The sequence below is a fragment of the Amblyomma maculatum genome, chromosome 1 (genome assembly GCF_055883805.1).
Source record: "Amblyomma maculatum isolate TAMU_Amacu chromosome 1, ASM5588380v1, whole genome shotgun sequence".
Lineage (NCBI taxonomy): Eukaryota > Metazoa > Arthropoda > Arachnida > Ixodida > Ixodidae > Amblyomma > Amblyomma maculatum.
The window spans coordinates 180,945,267-180,966,877 of NC_139344.1; the positions used below are offsets into that span (position 1 = coordinate 180,945,267).

The 21,611-nt window shown below is 48.8% G+C and overlaps 1 protein-coding gene across 7 annotated transcripts in view; it reads left to right on the plus strand.

Moving 5' to 3' along the window:
• MYPT-75D (Myosin phosphatase targeting subunit 75D) overlaps positions 1–21,611 on the plus strand; it is a 218,730-nt gene that overhangs the window by 102,201 nt on the left and 94,918 nt on the right. For 5 of the 7 annotated variants that reach the window (XM_084589721.1, XM_084589719.1, XM_084589717.1 and 2 more), the window contains one exon: positions 4,878–4,994. The gene's annotated coding sequence lies outside the window, so the exon portion shown is untranslated. Of the gene's footprint in view, positions 1–2,532; positions 2,720–4,877; positions 4,995–21,611 lie in introns of all 7 variants that reach the window. The other 2 variants (XM_084589718.1, XM_084589723.1) reach the window with 1 other exon arrangement.

Genomic DNA, 21,611 nt, shown 5'->3' on the forward strand with positions numbered 1-21,611 from the left:
AGCCTTCTTTTACAATATATATATATATATATATATATATATATATATATGAAGGAAAGAAGCCAACACTCGTCGAGGCCAAGGAAAGCGTTGGGGATAGTACTTTGTCTTTTTTTTTTAATGTTTACTTGGATAAGCACAGAAATTAGTAATGTAATCTGTTTAAGGGAAAGATAATTAAACACAAAGTAGAAGAGAAAACAACGTGCCGATGGTGGGAACCGAACCCACGACCTCCGAATATCGCGTCCGGTGCTCTTCCAACTGAGTTACATCGGCCGCTGTTCCCCCTGCTACTTGCTTGGGTGTTTATGTTGTCTGTACACGAACCTTGAGTGTTCACCAGCGCCACCCTCAGCCATAGCGTCGGACGTGGAACGTCCTTTGTTACCGCCAGCGTCACGTAGAACGTGATCAAGAGCGAGGGCGACAGCTGTGCTAGACCCCTCTTACGCTACCTATGGCTTCAAGACTGCCAGAACCGAGACCCTCGTAAGCTACAAGCAGATCAACTAAGGGGAAATGAGGGTACTCGTTATAATACATGAAGGAAAGAAGCCAACACTCGTCGAGGCCAAGGAAAGCGTTGGGGATCCAAATCCAAATCCACTTTATTTCCAACCTACAAGTTGGGGGCCCCCAGGAAAAAAGCTGTCACAGACAGCTTGACTGGGCCCTGGGGGCCTACAGGCAGCATCTCGCAGAGGATTTCACAACACAGTCAAAAAATGGATATGTACATGAGGTCAAAATCAAAAGAATTATACACACATCAGATATCAGAAATGAATATGAACATCGGAGTATTTATTCATTGCCTCATCATAAAATTTGTTAATTCGTGTCTAAATGTGTTAAGCGGGGCAGTAAAGTCAATGTGGGCTTTAAGTTCATTATAAAGTGATGGTATGCGGTAGTCAAGAGTGGCCCGACCATAATTTGTTCGTGTATGTGGCACTGGCGTTAGTTCCCTGCGTAAGCTGTAAGCATGCAAGGGACGGTGCCTTGTGGTAGAGCATCCGCCTCGCATTCGGGAGGTACGGGGTTCGATCCCCAGTGCCGCCGGGCACCCACCGGTTTCCAATGGGTACAAGATTTCCCCCGGCCTGATACTCGGCTCTTCTGGGGTGAAATGCTTGGGAAAAGGGGCCATGAACCAAAATGTTGGTTCAAGAAAAAGGGCCACATAATGGGCTGTTGCCGCGCAAGGCGGACTTATTGTTGTCCGATGGCGGAACGAATCACTGCCACATCAGCGCAACTATTTGGGCCGTGGCACCTTTTCCCAAGCATTTCACCCCAGAAGAGCCGAGCACCAGGCCGGGGGAAAGCTTGTACCCATTGAAAAACCGGCGGGTAACAGGCGGCACCAGGCATCGAACCCGGTACCTCCCGAATGCGAGGCGGATGCTCTACCACAAGGCCACCGCTTCGGTCCGAAGCGGCGGTCCCAAATAGTTGCGCCGATGTGGCAGTGATTCGTTCCGCCATCGGACAACAATAAGTCCGCCTTGCGCGGCAACAGCCCATTATGTGGCCCTTTTTTTTTCTTCTTGAACCCACATTTTGGTTCCTGGCCCATTTTCCCAAGCATTTCACCCCAGAAGAGCCGAGCACCAGGCCGGGGGAAATCTTGTACCCATTGGAAACCGGTGGGTACCCGGCGGCACTGGGGATCGAACCCCGTACCTCCCGAATGCGAGGCGAATGCTCTACCTCGGGATGGTACTTTATGTCTTTTTTTTTAATGTTTACTTGGATAAGCACAGAAATTAGTAATGTAATCTGTTTAGGGGAAAGATAATTAAACACAAAGTAGAAGAGAAAACAACGTGCCGATGGTGGGAACCGAACCCACGACCTCCGAATATCGCGTCCGGTGCTCTTCCAACTGAGCTACATCGGCCGCTGTTCCCCCTGCTACTTGCTTGGGTGTTTATGTTGTCTGTACACGAACCTTGAGTGTTCACCAGCGCCACCCTCACGTTCTACGTGACGCTGGCGGTAACAAAGGACGTTCCACGTCTGCCGCTATGGCTGAGGGTGGCGCTGGTGAACACTCAAGGTTCGTGTACAGACAACATAAACACCCAAGCAAGTAGCAGGGGGAACAGCGGCCGATGTAGCTCAGTTGGAAGAGCACCGGACGCGATATTCGGAGGTCGTGGGTTCGGTTCCCACCATCGGCACGTTGTTTTCTCTTCTACTTTGTGTTTACTTATCTTTCCCCTAAACAGATTACATTACTAATTTCTGTGCTTATCCAAGTAAACATTAAAAAAAAAAAGACATAAAGTACCATCCCCAACGCTTTCCTTGGCCTCGACGAGTGTTGGCTTCTTTCCTTCATGTATTATAACGAGTACCCTCATTTCCCCTTGGTTGATCTGCCTATATATATATATATATATATATATATATATATATATATATATATATATATATATATATATATATATATATATATATATATATATATATATATATATATATATATATATATATATATATACATACATACACACTTTCCAGATCAAGTATTCATTTCTTGGGCCTGAGCTAAACCCTGGACATTCGCCCACTGTGGACATACCGAGGAGAGAAGAAGAGGAGGGAGAAAGAACCACGACTGTCGGTTCCAGGATCAAGTGCTGCCGTTGCTTCACTGGCGTACAGAATTGCTTCCACAGAGGGGTTCTCTCTGGCTTCCCATATTAAGGTAACGCTTAATTCATTAGAAAGACACGCGCTGCATTTCGCTCTGTTCGCCGCCTTCCGTGATATTTTTGTGTTCAACATGCAGCTTGTCAATTTCGCTGCTTTGTTTCATTTCCTTTATCGGGCAGATATGCAAGGCGTAAGGAAAGTTCTGTTCAGGACGTTTTGCAACGCCATTTTTCTTTATTTCGTTCGAGGCGCGAAATAAATGGTTTAGCAGTTTCTGCTCTGATAGTAGGCGAAAGGCTGCTGTCAAACCGTGTACGCAAGCCGTTTTATGGCGGGTTAAATAATAAGACGGAATCAAAATCAGCCCCAAGTCCTCCACTTGCGGCGTGCCCAAGGTATAATTCTGACGTTTAAGACTTCGCTTGTGAATTACAGCCGTAGTGCTTTTTTTTTTTGTCCCGTTACATTCCTTCCCTGGTGTACCTTCTGCACTTCGCCGCTTGGAGGACTCGGTGTCCAAGGAACGGTTTTTATCCCGGATAATTTCAACGGGCCGCATTCTATCAAGATCCGTTATCCGTTTTTTATTCCGGATCTGCCCGCGTTTCGACGGAGGCGACAAGTATGGCTTGACGCATGCTTGTCGCCATGTACTGTGTCAGCGCGCTTCAAAGAACTCCAGGCGCTTCCAATTATTCGGAACCCTCTACTGCGGCATTTCCCATATAGCCCGAGTAGCTTCGGTACTTACACCGTATAACACAAATCAAACCTTTTTTTACTCCAGATGTTTTTCGTCTTCCGGCATTGATCGCTGATGATTGGTGACGAAGCCGCGGCTTCCGCGGGTGCAAGACCCGCTACCTTGTGATTCTCGTGACTGGCTGCTCGCTGCCTTCGACTGATGTCGCGAGTGCCAGCTGAAATGGAAAATGGATCCTTATAGAATACGGCCCCGCGTCAATGGGGTGCACGCCTCTCGCAACCATGTGGGCGGCGGGACAGTTGGACACAAGCGCGCCCACTGGCGCCAAGCATTTTTTTTGTCGGCAGCCGAGTGCACCTGGCCGCGCTCGCCCGTCAGCCAATGCGGAGGGGGCTTTTGTCGTGCCGGCCGGCCGCCACTGCGCTCCCGCGCTGATTGCCAGCCGCGCATTAATTACAGGCCGCCAGGAGTTTGTCGCAGAAAGGGGGGGAAGGGGGGGGGGGGGGTGCTGCTGTTTCTGCCTGGAGCTCTGGAGTAGTTTTGCCTTCACCGTTTCTTTTGCCTTCACCGTTCGGATGCCCGGCTTTTATGGCCCGCTGCCTCTGCGGCTCTGATTGCAGGACGCGTCATCTCCGATTACACATTCGCTCTTCGTGGACTGCGATGAACAGCTCTGTTCTGCTCCGCCGGGGCGCATTTGTTCACTTGGGGTCTTTTCCTTTTCTGGCGTTTCAGTGCGGCAAAAGCGATTGCTCAATGCAAGCTCGCTTTGACAAAACTTGAAAATGTCCAGCTCCATCTCGTGCATGAGAGGACTTATCCGTGCAAGTACCGAAGCACGCTTCCCTGTTCACTATGTGACACGAGGGCCATTTTGAAGCACCCTCGTCTCGGCACTGTAGCGGGGCTGGAGTATATTGGCGCGAGGTGTGTTTGTAAGCGCCACATCGAGGAGGCGCGAATAAATACGTCATCCGCTTTGTTTCTCGCTGTGTGTGTCCTTGTTCTGCGCCTTTATCCATGGTATGAGTTGGCCGTGTCAGTAGTAGCCAGCGTATTACGTGGCCGGTCCTAGAAATAATATTCTACAAACGCGCCTCTCCTGGCGAAGTTTTGGTTTTAAATACAAGTAACATGACGCTTTGTCCGGTGAATGACGCCTTATTCTGCAGTAAGTGCTGTTTAAAAAAAAATTGTTGCCCACCGAGGCTGGAGCGAGAGTGATAGCGCAGCCGAACGGTGGTCGCAGTGTACTCCAGTAAAGGCGATATCCTGTCGAAATGGGCCGGTTCGTCCTTTGCATTGCGCGCATTCTTTCTGCGAGAATTGCGCCGAGGCAGTGGATGCAGTGAATGCGTGCTTACTCTCTTTTTGCAGCATTAGCGCCGACGTAGCCTGCCTTTGGCACCTAATTCATGTGCGGCGTAAACATTTGCGTTCCTGCGTGTGCGCAACCTCGCTGTGTTTGCGACCAACGAAACTGAACGTGGGCGATTTCTTGCAGGTTTCGATCCCGGTGAGCGCTTCCAAGATGAGCTGCTTCGCCGGCGGCCGTATTCTGCGGGGTCCAAGCCGTCCTTTCTCGCCGCCACGAGGTCTTCCCTGAGGTTCCTACGTTTCGGTGAGTGCATACGCCAGAGCCGAGCTTTGCTCTGGCCACTCTGACGCTTCTGTGCTTAGCCCTTCGTGTGTACGAGGCGCCTTTTTCTCCTGCTTGAGGGGGAAAACACGTTTATCGCGGGCGGCCTTGAGCACGATTGGCTTTCTCGCCACCAAGCGAACAAGGATAACGCGGTTCATAGTTATCGATAGCTTCCGTCTGGGAAAACGTGGTACGGTGACCGGCAGAGGCCTTACGCGGTGAACCGTTTCTGCGGAAATGGAGCAGTGAAAGTATGAAAGTGCAGTAGTAATTGTAAGCGAGCCTATTTACTCCCCGCACCGCTAACGTACGCGGATTGAGTGAACTGGTGAAGATAAAAATGAACTGGTTCAAAAATGGTTAAATGCTTTCGTCGTCCTGAGGTGGGAAGTAAAAATAAATAGGGTTTGCTACCATGCGAGTCCCACGACCGTGGGAACAGGCCCGGGGAAACTCCCCTAGCAACCTGACAGGGAGTGGGGAGGGGAAAGGGGCTGGGTGATTGGAAAAGTGGATTGGGTTGTTCGGAGTTGGTTAATTATTGTTATCACCACTGAGGCACATGACCCTGACAGAGGCCGCCCTTGGGGTTCCGTCTATCCGTCTGGGGTGCCTCGATGCCCTCGCTGGCCACCGAGGCACCCTATCCCCGTTCCCCAAGCCAGATTCCACCACATCGGCCGTTCTGCAGTCGAATACAACTCGTCTTCGGTAACAGCCACAGACAATTCCATCGTGACAGAATGCAGTCCACTGTACGCAAATAAATGTCGAAGCGCCAGACCAGGTTACTTGCTCGAGAATTTCGGTGCATCTGGCTTTCTTGATATTCGCAACGTCCAGCATGGCTATCCGTGATATGATCTGGCAGGCACACTGGGCTTCTGTTGATGGCTACCGAAGAGGGTTGAATAATTGATGTCGGCAGGAGAGCATCTAGTGTCGTCAATTCTGTCGAGTTTATAACCAGGACTGCGGGGCAGACTGCGGGCCCAAATGTGCCTTCTATCGCGGCCTGCGGGCGGTTCCGCAAAATCGATTTGCCACCGCATGCTGACGGCCGTTCACTCGGTATTATCGCTGCTGCGTGCATTCAATATTGCCCCCAATAAATATTGAAACCCTAATTGCGTAGCCTACGCCAGAATGGTAATCTTGCGAGGCTGACGCACTTCGAACGAACGTGTGCCAAATACCGTGAGAGCTTTTTTGTATTCAACAACACGGCCAAAAACTTTATCCAGTGTGTTCGTGTTCCCACGTGCGGAATGGCTGTTAATGTTTTTTTTTAATCGACGAAAGAGACGTTAAAAGTGTCACGGCTCATTATCCCCCAGCCAAGCGCAGCCGTACAGCTGCAGTGTCCACATAAACTTGGTATATATCCGTAGAAAAATGCGTCCGGCGCCGAACATAGGATCGCTTTCTCGGCGGGGCAGTCGCTCTATATCAACTCGGCTAACCGGGACGGCTATGTGGGGCAAATTGACCAATGACTCCAGATCTAATGTTTGGGAAAGGCTTTCAAGGAGGAAAAAAAAAAAATTGTTGAGGGAGTAATTACTCGGTTAGAGTTTCGATGGAGGCGAAACGAAAAAGCCTCTCGTGTGCAGTGCGCTCTCAGTGTACGCTAACCAGGCGGCCTAAACTGTTTCGATCCTTTCCACAACGGCGTATCCTGAGTCGCTTCGGAACGCCCCGCATACCAAGCGCAGCCATGCAGAGGAAAGTTACGCAGCTAACAGAAGCTTCGTAGCTCAAGAGTCATTCGTCCTGACCCGTGGTCCGAACTGTAGCACCGCCTCTCAGCAAGGCGGTCGCTATATCTAACCGGGACGTCCAGAAATGGTTGAGAGCGAAAAATTAACTCCACCTGGTGGGTTTCCCCTGACCATTGCGCTACTCATTTGGTTCTTACCTTACCGTTCCTAGCCGTCCTGATTAATAGCTTGCTTGGTAGAGCTTCTGCCCCGGTGGGGCGGGTTCGCACCACGCTCTAGGACTGATGATTCAGCCACCAAGTTCCTGGGCAGACTGCAGAGCTTTATTTCGTTACTGTGCGGCTGCACTTGGGTAGACGCTGAATATAATCACGCAGATTTGGTCCGCATCGATTCCCTTTGGACCAAGATCTTAAGAAACGCTAAATCATGAAAGCCTCTAACCCGACAAGTATAGTTCAATTGGAAGATAGTGGAGAATAAGAAGCGTAAGGTGAGCGAACAAAGTTTAATACAGAAAGAAATGTGCAAGCTCAAAGGAACGGCACCCTGTGCGGTGACGCAGAGGGCAGTGGGTATGCCGGTGAAACTACAAATTGCTCGCAAATGTAATCCGATAGCTCGGCACGATATAAAGGTGTACATTAGCAGTGGCATTGGACCTCTGCTTAGAAGGCGCCCGTGCACCGTGCGATGTCAGCCCACGTTAAAGAACCGCAGATGGTCGAAATTTCTGGAGCCATCCAGTACCGCATCCCCTCCCCCCCCCCCCCCCCCCTTCCCCCATGGCCTGAGTCGCTTGTTAAAGCCCTGTAAAAGAAACCGAACGTTGTTTGCCGACGTGATAGCAGAATAAAATGCGCAAAAATGAGCTTTTTATGCAAATAACTGAATTTAGCAATTTCTAGCTGATTTGGAAGCCTCCTGTTGCTGCTTTCTAATGTTGAGCTGGCATCACCAACACCAAACCACCACTTTCTTTGTCCTCATCGCTGGCTTAGACGGAAAGGGGGGGGGGGGGGGGGTGTTTTGCGTACCCCACGACCCGATGCAAGTGGGGCCGAGTGTCGAATACCAACATCCTGTCGATCGAACGCCCCAAAGGCTACAATGCCGCATGTGGTTGCCCGTCGGATAGCTAGACGGTGAGATGGTTCAGGCGAGCGCGGCGCCATAGCCCTACACACGGCGGTGCCCACACCATGCTTTGGGCGGGTTTTTTTTTTTTTTTCATTGCAGAATTGTTCTTAAATTTGCGCGGCGGAACCGTATGTGCCGCAGCTCACATGGGCAACAACAACGCTTACCTGGATATAAAGAAAAGAGCATATTTTAAGCGTGCGTGATATTTCGTGGGTCGTGACTGTGTTTGTAGCAGGATTTATTATCCGTACTGAGGAGATCGAAAGCAGGTAATTTTAGATGGAGAGGAAAATGAAGACGAAATGGGGAGACAGAAATTCTGGCCCAATACTCGTTCTCGAATTTCTTGATATCAGATGACCCGAGGGCAGTACTTCTACACGCGAGTTATAACGTTTATTTATTGGTAAACACAGCTGCCTCGCAAGTGGGGCATAACAGCTTCAGTTTGGTCGAGCGTGAAGCGTGTACTCTGGAAATGTATTTATTTTCCTCCTCGCCCTCACAGGATTGACTTTTCTAATTATGCATGCTGTATATCCTCAACGTGCGCCGAATCAGTCGTTGTAAATGAACCTATAACTATCCATCTCTCGGCGTTTTCAGAGGCCCATAAGTGTACTGTAAGTGTTATATCCAGGGGCAGCTGCTCTATGTGAGTGTGGCACCATCAGTGCGAGCGAGCCAGGCATACAGTTTTCCGCCGCTGCGCAGCTCCTTCACGTGTGCTGCGATATGCTCCTTTCGCGGACGAAAGCAACCCACTTAAGCTAGGGCTGCAGTGTCGGTTCGGCATCATGGGTCCACGCAGAGACAGTGAGCGCGCTTCTAGATCCCAGTCTCAGCAGCGGCTGCCCCAATTCATCAGTTCCTTGCTGAACGCTGCTGGCTGGCTGAGCGCGTTCAAAAACTGAAAGCGCACCAGAAATCCTCGTCATACAGCTTAGGGCGTTGGGCTGCATTCGTTTATATTAGAGGGCAGTCACGTTAATAGCGTCATATAGGTAGTTCACAGAAATGCTCCTTTAGCCGACTTTGTCCTGCAACCCGTTCAAGCTCTTTCAATCAGTGTCATGCAGAGCCTTTCACCGGCCATCAAATGTGACACATACGCAGGTGAAATACTTTTGTAGTGAGAGGTAATTGGCCGCGAAGTTGCATTTTTGCCTTGGCGGTGGTCGCATCGCTCCTACATCACATCTGGAGAGCTACATCAGTAGTGTAGTACTAATGGCTAATTAGTCACTAATCAGGGCTAATTAATGGCTAACTAGTCACTAACCAGTACTAATGACTAAGTAGTACTTAACCAGTACTAATTAGACGTTAGTCATGAGTAATGACAATGACTGGCTATGACGGCATCACGAGGTGACGTCATCGGCTGTGACGTCGTGACCGGATGCAACGTCGTCATGACATCACATTCGGTCATGTATAATAACCAGAAGCGACGTTCATGATGACGTCACATCCGGTCATGACGTCAGCCTGGTGCAGACGTCACCAGGCGATTCACGCATATTCAAAGTTAACCTCGCCGTTTGATCCAGGTGTCCGTGCGGCGCCATTCATTTGGCGCATCCTCGAACACCGCACCACACAGCATATAGAAGCAGACTCAGTGCAGCAGGCATCTACGGCGTTTACAATTGGTTTGCAGGAAAGAAAAGGCGCAGTATCTGTCACAATTCTCCGCGGGCACCTTAACCGAGTCGTAAGGAAAAGGAGGAAGGTGGGAGTGAAAATAGAGAGAAAGGTGCCATAGTGGAGGACCACCGCGTAACAGACGCTTTCGCCTCGACTTTAGTGGTCCAAAGTGCCCCCTATGGCATAAATAAAGCTGTTTCTCATTGCTAAACATGAATGACGATAGGCTCAGTCAGGGAAACGTACAACCTCTCGCTACGTATGTCCTGGCATAGCTGAGCTAAGCAACTGCCAATTTTTTTACTTTGCATTCTCGACATTTGCCTTCCGACATCACCATTCCTTCAGTTAACATGGTGGAAGTTATATCTGGCATCCAGACCGAAATGTAGCCAACGCGCCGCGAAAGTACTGTTTGAAACTTGGTGACGGCAGGCGTTATAAGGCTCGATTTTATGATGAATTGAGCTGTATTTCTCATTTTAACAATAACCTTCGCTGATTGAGGGAGTTTTGACCTGTTTTTTCTTGACTACGTCCTAATAGCACCTCGACTTTGTAGATATCCCCGCCGACTTATTTACCTTAGTGTTCTTTGGTGTCTGTAGTCGGTGTGTAGTGATCAGCTAATTGATACTCTTCCAAAGGTTTTCACCTTTTCACTTTGCAGGACTAACCTCGAGGGCATGCGACGCGAGAGCGCTAATGACTCCCTTTTGCCCCCTTGAGGAGAGTCCTCGTTCGTTCACATTCACTTTCGCTTCCTTAACCAGTAGTATTTTATTTGTGGCTTTACTATCTCACACAGCGTTTAGTCATAAGCTGTTACATTACGACCACCTGACACGGAAACCGATTCCCGTTTTAACCAAACCTTACGAGCGCAGCCCACGGGCAGCGTGTCTAATTCGATGCCCAAGAGTCCTGAAAGGCTGCGTTCCGATCGCATCCCTCCACCTAACAGGTCAATTCGGCCATGTCATGTGGTCTCGTGACGTGACACCGACTGATGACTATCGCTGCACGACCACGTCACCTGGCAACCTGCCCGTGATTTCACGCTATGGCGTTAGGAAAAATAGGCAGGATGGTCGTTACTATAGTATCGGAGTGGATTCCAGGCAGGGGTAGGCCAAAAGCCAGGCGGGCGAATGAGATTGGGGACATCTCGTGGAAGGAGCTGGGTTAATTGGAGTGATTAGGGTCCTGGTGATGCCGATGGATGCTTCTTGAGTGCAGGCGTGAGGGCGTTCTTCACAATGTGCTGGTGCCAAGGAGCAACATCATCCTCGCTTTCAGTGGTCGCATGCCGAGGTTGATTCCCTCCCAGCTTCCGCTGGAGGGCCTTTTGCGTGAGAGAGAGTCGGGGCTAGCAGGATTATGCGCAGCGGCCGGCAATTAAATGGAAGCCGTCAGGAGCAGACAGCCTAGCTGTTGGCTGGAGGGCGGGCCACGCTGTTCGTGCGGCTCCCTTTTCCGTTGCGATGCGCTTACTGTGACCAAGTAGAAAGACCCGCCGGCAAGGGCGTTGGGCAGCTCAACCCATGGGTGTAGGATGGAAACCGGCCCGGCCAGCCGTCCGATGGGAAAAGCAAAAAACGCCCCTAGTGTCAGCACATGCCGAAGATGAGGTATAAATTAATCTGGCGACCCTCATAACGTGTGGGACGTTTCAGGTCAAGAACCCAGCGTACAGAGGGCGAACGAAACAAACAAACAAGCAAATTAACAAACAAACGTCTGGTTGAATGTGAAACGTATGGGGCGGAAGTTTCCCTCGGGCGTCTAGATCGTTCGCGGCAGTGGGCATGCAGTCCAGGAATGCAGCACATGCGGAAAGGACTTTCCCTGTATTCCCCCGTTTGTATTTCGCATTTTATCTGGAGTAACTAGACTTCCGTCGAGTTCTCAGCGTTTTTGGTAATTTCCACCAGATGCTGCATCACTCTGGATATAATGCGGCGGGAGCAATGTAGCAATCCTAAAGAAGAGGAAAAACATAGTAGAAGACATGGTCAAAGACGTTGAAAAAGACGAGACTCTCGTGCCCGCGCCGGACTCGCAGCCGCTGACCAGTTGAGTTCTCTGCCTCCTCGAACTGTGCAGCGCTCCGACGTTAAATCCCCGTCGTAACAACTTGGTGGCAGGCGCTGGGTACGAATACCCTCACGACGCATCCTCAACCGCTGGAGCCTCGCCGGAGCCGTCGCCTCGCTGGTCTTCCTCCAATTCCTTTGAGAATGCAGCAGACAACTGAGCAGTCCCGAACATCAACGCGAAGCATTCCTTCCCCGTCTGGTGATGTACCACCCACTGCCTCAAACGCGACGCTACCGTTTCGAGAGCCTCGTTCTTTTGCCGGTCAAGCAGAGAAAGATGGTGATGAGTTCAATAACACGGAAAGTTGAGCTAGTTGGTACATATTTTTAAGTAATAACAGCGCGGAGACGAAGGACAAGGAAGAAGACAACACCTGCGCTGACTATCAACTGCAGTTTATTAGAAAGAAACACGCAAAATATACTCTTTTCACAACCAATAACGCATGTGCGACACCAATCGCCAAACAGATACCTCAGTCTTTTGAATCAAGATAGATTAGTTCAGTCATGAACAGATACAGAAGGGGTGCTTACACAGGAATCATGATTTTTATGAATATGAAATGCTTCACTGATTTCCCTTGTTAGTTTATCTTTGTGTTTGTACAGAATTCATGTTTCATTAAAAAGGGGAACACATGAATTTCTAGAACAATTCAGTTGGTTGTTAAGCAGACAGTTCCTGTAGTGCAGAGCAAGATTTGAGGATGGGGCGCCCTTCAATGAAGTGTTGTGGTCACGTAAGCGGGTATTTAAGCACCTTCCCGTTTGACCTATGTAGGTCTTCCCGCATGTAAAAGGCACTTCATACACAACTCCTTCTGCGCAACCGACAAACCTCAAGTCATGCTTTATCTGGCACCCTCTTTTCATTTTTCTTTGTTTCTTTTCATCTTCCCTAGATTTTGCTTCAACAATGGCGCATATTTTCCCCAGCTTTTTGGGGGCAGAAAAAAGAACATCTACTCCATATCTGCTACCTACTTGCTTCAAACGGTGAGACATTTGGTGAATATACGGCAGGACTGCAATTTTATTTTTCTGTTTTTGGGAATGCTGAGGTGATTCTTGTCTACCGCACGATTTCATCCTTTTTAGTATCTTGCTGCATGCAAGAACTATGGTATCATCCGGAAACCCCGCTGTTCTTAGTCTTTGAACCTGTGAATATACGGCAGTCCTGCCGTATATTCACCAAATGTCTCACCGTTTGAAGCAAGCAGGTAGCAGATATGGAGTAGATGTTCTTTTTTCTGCCCCCAAAAAGCTGGGAAAAATATGCGCCATGGTTGAAGCAAATCTAGGGAAGATGAAAAGAAACAAAGAAAAATGAAAAGAGGGTGCCAGATAAAGCATGACTTGAGGTTTGTCGGTTGCGCAGAAGGAGTTGTGTATGAAGTGCCTTTTACATGCGGGAAGACCTACATAGGTCAAACGGGAAGGTGCTTAAATACCCGCTTACGTGACCACAACACTTCATTGAAGGGCGCCCCATCCTCAAATCTTGCTCTGCACTACAGGAACTGTCTGCTTAACAACCAACTGAATTGTTCTAGAAATTCATGTGTTCCCCTTTTTAATGAAACATGAATTATGTACAAACACAAAGATAAACTAACAAGGGAAATCAGTGAAGCATTTCATATTCATAAAAATCATGATTCCTGTGTAAGCACCCCTTCTGTATCTGTTCATGACTGAACTAATCTATCTTCATTCAAAAGACTGAGGTATCTGTTTGGCGATTGGTGTCGCACATGCGTTATTGGTTGTGAAAAGAGTATATTTTGCGTGTTTCTTTCTAATAAACTGCAGTTGATAGTCAGCGCAGGTGTTGTCTTCTTCCTTGTCCTCCGTCTCCGCGCTGTTATTACTTAAAAAAAATAAAAAAATGGTGATGAGTGGCTCGCTCGTTTTGAACGTGTGAGCCGCTTCAACCGCTGGGATTCGGTGCCGAAACTCGCGAATGTGGTATTCGTCTTGACGCAGACCTCCTTGATGTGGTACGAGAACCACGAAGACTCTCTGACCACATGGGAGGGCTTTGTAGGAGCTACCAAAGAATGTTTTGGCGATCTAACTGCAAAGTGGACGCAGGCCGAGCAGACGCTTGCTCAGAGAGCTCAGACAGCAGGTGAGACTTGCACCACATACATCGAGGCAGTACTGAAATTATGCAAGAACGCGTTGACAGTCGGATGACCGAGGAAGACAAGGCCTTCTGCTCAAGGGCATTGCGGAAGACGTCTACCGCTTCCTCATTGCCAGACATCTTGAATTCGGTCACCGACGTTATTCAACACTGCCGGACATTCGAGGCCCTCAAGGGGAAATGCCATATCTGGACTTATAAAAAATCCAGATCAGGTATATCAGGAATTGGGCAGATATGGTATATTAGGACAGATCTAGGCCAGATAAGGCATATCTGCCCAGTTCCTGATTTCGTGTACCAGATAAGGCATATCTGGTTGTATATGCCTGATCTGCCCAATTCCTGATTTCGAGTACCAGATAAAGCATATCTGGTCAGATATGCCTTAACCCAATTCCTGATTTAAAGATCTAGCCCGCATGGCATGTAGGTTTTGAACTATAGATCTATATATCTGCATATCAACATAACACTTTATTACAACACACACAAGACAATTTCAGTATTCCAGGTAAACGCGCGCTCAATCACGTTTGCCAAGGGAAACCTGAATTTCCCCTTTTATTTCAAACCTTACAGGAAAATAGCTTTGAAACCACAGGTTTTCTTTTTTCCCTGCCTATATGGAATCGCCCAAAGACGGGCCTTAATTACGTGTGTATACCGAGGGTGAAAGACATGCTCATCCGTTAGTAAATATTGAGATTCTACTCATTTAGGCGCGATACTGTAACAAACTAATGGGATATCTGAACAGAATAATGTCTACACGAGAAGCTAAAGTGAAAGACCTTAACCTATTAAATTAGATATTACATTTTTATTTGACTCTTTTACGCACAGAGCTTTAACCAGTAAATGCTTTTAGTTTGAGCTGGTTTAGTTGCGAAGCTAATAAAATAAACGGCTAATAATCGAACTAGACTATTGAAAAAAGATTTAAAGGTTTGTCGATACCCGGAAAAGGTACCGCTAAACCGTAGGGCGATAAAACACACACTGCTGGTACTGCTGATAATACCTAAACCTTAGCAAAGTACATATAGGCTGTCAGGAAGTACTGGTGTTACCTTAAGCAGAGACTGCAGTGCAAAATTAGCGAACGCGCCTAACTCGTGGTTGCTTTTGAAATTAAGAGAGAAAACAAAGAAAAAAGCATGTCTGATGGCATTTGTCATGACAGCGACAGCTCTGCCTCTAAACCAAATCAAGCATGAAGCTACTTAGGTAGTGCAAATAATAATAATAAACAACGAAGGACCCTATCCACCCACTGAAATTGGTTAAAATCGCTGGAGTGAAAGACAAATTAGCAACGAAATGTACGGAAAAATATCACATACTGGCAATTACCATCCAGTTTACTGATTGGAAAATTTTTCCATCAAAATAATAAAGTGAACAATATCCTGAGGCTGGCAAGTGCTAGTTCCCGACAAGAAGTCTCGATCACGCTCACGGTTTTGGTGATCGGGCGTGAAGATGAGGCGGCACGATGAGGGTGCGATCCGACGCAATGGTGAAGATTTGGCCGGGCCACCCAGGGCAGAAGCCTCGAAAAGCTCAATCGACTATCAGGTTCGCTGCCAAGGCTGGGGAGGCAGCTTCCACCCGCAGTGGGACACAGTAATTTCCCCTGTGCCGACAGTCAGACTGAAGCTCTTGTAGGTTTGCTGTCGCATTTTTGTTACATGCACACAGCTAATAGCGAACAGGCGCTGGCACACACACACCAGCATACACAACATGCACCACGCCCGCCAGCCGCACCGAACTCCGATGTCTGCCACCGCGAAAGGAACGAGACAAGTGCTTAGGCGCACGGAGTTGAAAGGGGGAGGGGAAAGAAGCAAGCACACACAAAACGGAGAGCTCGCGGCCTACGCGGTATAGAGCGTGGCAGCGAGGAGGAGCGATGAAATGCGAGCCCGCGACGCAGGGGCCGCCGCTGTTTGAGAGGGAAGAGGGGAACGCGGGAAAGGAGTCACTGTCTAGCCAGTGCGGCCCTCCACGTAGCAACCGCCAGCTGTCTCTGAGGGTGAGTCACCGTCTAGACAGCTCGGAGGGGGCCGTATACTTAACTGCCATCATTTTCTTGATATTTTGAATCGCTCAACTCAACCGACCATGAGTTTGTGCACCGGACTGCCGCCGCATTTTAAATGAAAATGCGAGTTAGTAGACGGAAAGAGGAGCATGTAGCCATAACCCAGCGCCCTCCTGGATTAAGGAACACATGGTATAATAATTATAGTGCAGCGAAATCTGCAGAATATTTGAAATATTAGGAGTCGTAGCTATTTTCTAAATTGGATACAATTAACACTAAGCATGCAGACAATGCTGAGTGTAGAAAAATTGAAGCTTGACCACATGATGCCAATATTGGATATTTGCAGAAGGTAGACGAAAGCCATATATTGCTAATATACAATCACTATGGCGCGTACATAATTAAGGCCCCGATGAGGTAATATAAAGTCATGTTGATGCCAGTCATATGGCCCTGGTCTGTCTATATAAGGTCATGATGATGCCATATATGCCCTTTATCAGGCCACATAAGGTCGCCAGGATACCATATATGCCCCTGATCAAGCCATATAAGGTCCCGTCACCCGTTCAGATATGGATTATATGTTGCATGATATGGCCAAATCTGAGCCATATAAGGGCAACATTTTGCGCATATATGACCTTATCTGGTCCAGATAAGGTCTTATTTGCTGCCTTATATATTTGTATCTGGCAGCATATGTTCCATATCTGGAGCAGATATGGGATTTTTGTAAGGGACGCCGCATTACACCGAAGTTTGGGCGGCTGGTAAATGTCACTACCTTAGCCAGCGTCGAAGAATATCCATTCCAAAGTCTCCTGTGCGCCATTCGTGAAATTGTTAGGGATGAAATTTCGCGACGGGACCTGCTTACCCGGCCCTCTGGCTTCGCGGGTGAAGCATATGTTTTTCCAGCCCATGCACGTACCTGCCCACCACACCGTCCAGCTAGCTATACACCAGTCAATGACACCGACTTCGCCTGCCGCGAAGACCTGGACACAACGCGACCAAGGCCTAACCAGATTTACCAGCAGTCCTCTTACCATCAGCGCAGGGTCCTACTCCAACCGTACGCCGCGCCTACAGCGGGAAACGTCGACCCGGAACCTACATTTAAATATTCGTCGCGTCCTACCTTGCAATAGTCCAATGAAGCTCCGCTTTTTGATCGGTCTATTCCCGTGTGAGCTACCGCTGTGATGTTGCGGGTCATATTTCCCGCTACTGCAATCGGCGCGCATCGTTCAGGAATCCCCCGACGGCATCGAACCGACGCACCGTCCAGCTCTACATCGACACCTATCGGCCAGAACATCCCTCCCGGAGGGGTCGTTTTCAAAACGAAGGGCTCCGCAGCCATTCTCCAGCGTCTGACCGCAGTGTGACACCGCCTCCGTCATTTCGTATGCGCCGTTCCCCGTCTCCACGGCGCCGATCTCCGCCACCAATGCAGGAAAACTAGCCAGCGCGGCCAATGGAGGTGAGGTAGCTGGACAATGTGCACTGCTACCTATTATTCCTTCGTCTGTGTGCATGGTTAATAACAAGGTTAATGTGCTTGTTGATGGTTTGCCAACGATGGCGTTGGTAGACACTGGTGCTACTGTTTCAGTAATGAGTTTAGATTTTAAGAACCTTTTGAAGAACAAATCTATGTTTGCTTGGGACAGAACTGCTAATTTTTATGGAGTAAGTGGAGAGTTATTGTATCCGGTTGGGGTGTGCAGCGTTAAAGTGCCTTTGGGGGGCACAGTATTTCCGGCGGAGTTTGCAGTACTGCCCCGATCTACACATGATGTAATCTTGGGAATTGACTTCCTGCGTATGTGCGGCGCTACAGTTCATTGTCGAACGGGAGAGCTATGTTAGTGCATGGTTCTCTTCCCCGTGAACTTTTGGAAGAGACGTCAAATTATGAAGACGTTTTGTGTGTGTGTGATGAAGTCGTCGTACCGCCACATTCTGCAGTGTGCATCCAGGTGTCCTGCTTCCGTGCTATTAACGACACTTTTGTGGCTACTGTGGCGCCTCTTAATTTACAGTGCGTCAAGAAAAATATGTTAGTGCCGCGTTGTTTGGTTTGCGTGAAAGAGGGCCGTACCGGACTGTGGACTATAAATTGGTCACTGGGACCAATTATTTTTCCATCGGGCTCCAAGCTAGCTTCATGTAGCGCGACTTTCCCGAATTGTGTAGCTGTCGTTACTCCTTCCCTAGACAACCCCGCTACTAACTCACCTGCTGACGTAAAGCTTCTTCCGATGATCAGCGCGTCGTTGAACACCGCACAACGACAGATATTGAAGAACCTCTTGTCCCAGCACCTACCCGTCTTTGATTTCGCGCAGTCCGACGGCTCGCAACGTTTTCCGCTGTCGCGCGCACTCCACAGGATTGACATGGGATCTGCCCAACCGATCTGCCAAAAGCCGTACCGCGTGTCGCCTTCAGAGCGCAAGGTGATCACCGAGCAAGTTAAAGACACGTTGAACAGGGGTGTAATTCAGGAGTACGCTGCTCCCGTGATACTGGTAAAAAAAAAATAGAATATGAGGTTCTGTATCGACTACCGTCGCCTCAACTCGATCACTAAAAAGTATGTGTACCCTCTCCTGCGCATCGACGATGCGTTAGATTGCCATTTCTCTGCGTCTTATTTCTCTTCGGTTGACTTGCGATCGGGGTATTGGCAGATTCCGATGGACCCTGCTGACAATATTCATTCAGGCCGGCGATAGTATTTCATCGCCTCCAAGTGCTCCAAGGTTGAGTCACCTACGTCGACTTTGCAGAGCAACGCAGTTTTGTGGGCAGCTTAAAAAGGCAGAGCGATATGCTGACTTGAGGCTAGCATTTGGTACGTCATGCCTCGTGCAACTTGTCTTCGGTGGTTCAATGACTTCAAAGAGAGCAAGGAGGCGATGGAGCATCTCTTACTGCCGTATCTGAGGAAACCAACGCTGCGGCTGTAGTGATCAAGATTGATGGATGCCTTACTGTCTGGCAACTTGCACAAACTTCGATATTCGAGTAGGAAGCATTCGCAAAACTTTGAGACACCTCTACATGTCAAGAATCTGTACGCCAGTGCAGAAACAAAACCGTCTAGACGTTTGTCTCGTTTGGAAGCGGTTCCTAGACGAGTAAGGTGAGAACTGTTGGAAGACCATCCTTGCTGCTGACGAGACGTTGGTATGACCCAGAGATGAAGTGTCAAAGCCGTAACTAGGTTGGAAAGGGGGCAGACTCTACCTCTGAAGGCAAATACGCAAATGTCTGCAAACAGTGTAATAATGAAGACATCTTTGACCACAAAAGAGCGGTCCGCACCAGTGCATTTCCTAGAGGCCAGGCAGTGAATGCTGAGTATTACAGAATTGTTAAGAAAACGCTGGTGAGGGATCACATCTCAATAAAAAGGCCCGAAAATTGGAAACAGCACCATGGCAACGCCAGGGCTCGCGTTGCGAACACTGTGGCCCGGTTCCTAGTTCGGAAACACTTTGCAGCTGTCCCTCACCCAGTCCTGACCTGGTCCTTGCGACTACTACTTGTACCCCACGGCAAATCTAAAGGGACGTCATTTCGATAGGCGCAAAATGCAGTCATGGCTTTGTAGGTGGCTTTCTAGCAGATGGAGAAAAACAATGGCCCATGTTTTCCAGGCATGGCAGAAATGGTGGGCCAAGTGCATTTCGGTAGAACAGTGTGATAAAAGTCCTGATCAGTAATTTTCAGAGACTCAAGTCAGTCTTTACTGAACAGCCCTCTTATACGCGGTGGCTCTGGGGGCGCAGTCTTGACGCTTCGCGAGCACTGACCTTGCATTCGTCGCGCACAGAGTAGCGGAAGTTTGGCCCATGTTGTCGGAAGCGCGTTATCTCCTCTATCTGATCGGGCAAGTCGATGGCATATCGAGCGCTTCCCTACTTGCGCGCATAGCCGCGACCCGCCGCCGACGGAGCTTTCGGAAACTGTGACACTTGCATTGGTCATTTTTTCCATGTTGTGAATGTTTCCGTTTTGTCTGTTTATGGAAACACTCGGAAGGCAGCTGCACTGTTCACGGGGGCCAAAAGGGACGTTTTTTTTTTGTCCGCCAGCGTGTGAAGAATAATAACACACACACACACAAAGAAAAAGTCTCGCGAGAACCACACGTCTTGAGCAAGAGTGTCGCCACGGAGTACTGTTTTGGGCCCGCTGCTGCTTTGTCCTCTCGGAGCAGCGCCTGGCTATCGGGACAGGGTACTTCTGAAGTTGCGAGGGCCACTCCGCCTTGTTTGCTCCGAAGCGTGCTTTTTCCTTCTCTGCTGTCGTCTTCCGAGCGGATCGGCCGGTCTCGTGGGGGGGATAAGTGGCAGCAGGAAGAGCGCTGGCTGCGTAATTTTAGCGCGCTGCGAGTTCAACAGCGTACGGAAATTCGACGCATGCCTACGACGTGTCTTGGGACATTTCCGGTTTGTGTAGCGAGTCTGTCGATATTTCCAAAGCAGTCGCCCCCCTCCTTTTTTTTTTCTTTCTGTTATTCCTTCCTGGCTTGACTTCCGCTGGTGGTGCCATCCTTGTCTGCCTCTCAGCTAGTCGTCCTCTGAACGTGTGGAACTTTCTGCTTGGTTTCTAGAATTTGCGGGAACGGACGGCCCCTTTTCGCCGTTGATTGGATGGAGAGACTCACGTCGAGTGTCTGGCGCTTTTAGCGTTAATCTCATTCGTGCGGTGCCATACAAGTTTAATGACGTTTGCCCAGGTTCTGTTTTCTTGCTGAGGAACACTTGGACTTCACTCCAGCTAAGCTGGTGAAAAAACCGTGACTGTGTGGATGGGGACGACCCAGTGCAACCCGCCTCCTGTCAAGCTGTGTTTGGACTTGTAACGCGCTTAACCGTGCTTTTGTACCGTTAAAATTAGCTAGCCTCCTCTTCTCTTTTTGTAACGGCTTATAATCCGCTCGAAGACGGTGCAGGAGAAACAAAGTTGCTACTCCGATCTGGCCGCTTGTGAATCCTGTCCTTGGTTATTTATGTCCCACCCCTTACGTGATGACCTCTGACGCGGGTCTTTTAGGCAGTGAAGTGCCCTCAGTAGGGCTCTCAGTATTGCAATACGTGCGAGATAGCTTTTTGCTGTTTTGAAGCATTCAAGTACCACTTGCTCGACCGTTTCCTTTCCTTTTACCAGTCTTCCTCAATCCCACTGATACAGAACTGCTACTTGATCACGTTATGCTGTCGGTAATTCGGTATCGCTGTTTAACTGAAGACGTCCTCGCTTCTTTGTTTTATTGCTCTTAACGCCTCTGTATCTTGTGCACTGGGCGTGTTCGGCTGTGCTCCGCATCATTGATTTGTTGCATCAACTTCCGGTCACTCGCCATTGCTTTTTTAAGCCCTTTGAGACCTGGTGTTCTGAAATGGGGACGTGAATGCAGTATTTTTGAAGCCTTATATACACCGAGGTCACTAAGATCAAGAACGAGTTTTCTATAGAAAGGACTCCCTCTTCTCATACTTGGGCGCTTTGTTGTTGTGGTTGAAAGCGAGGAGGGAGTTGGCGCAGTACACAAGCCGAGGAGGCCATGGAATGACAGTTAGTGATATATTTCAAGTAAAATTCTTTTGACCTGTTGGTAGTTATAAATATAGCTTGCGTTCTCTGTGTGTCCTCAGTCTAAATAGCTAGTAGGCCTTGGGGGTCAGCGTCTCGCGAGGCTAGAAAAAACTTGCTGACATTTTTTTTTTCTTTTTAACTTGAAGCGGCGAT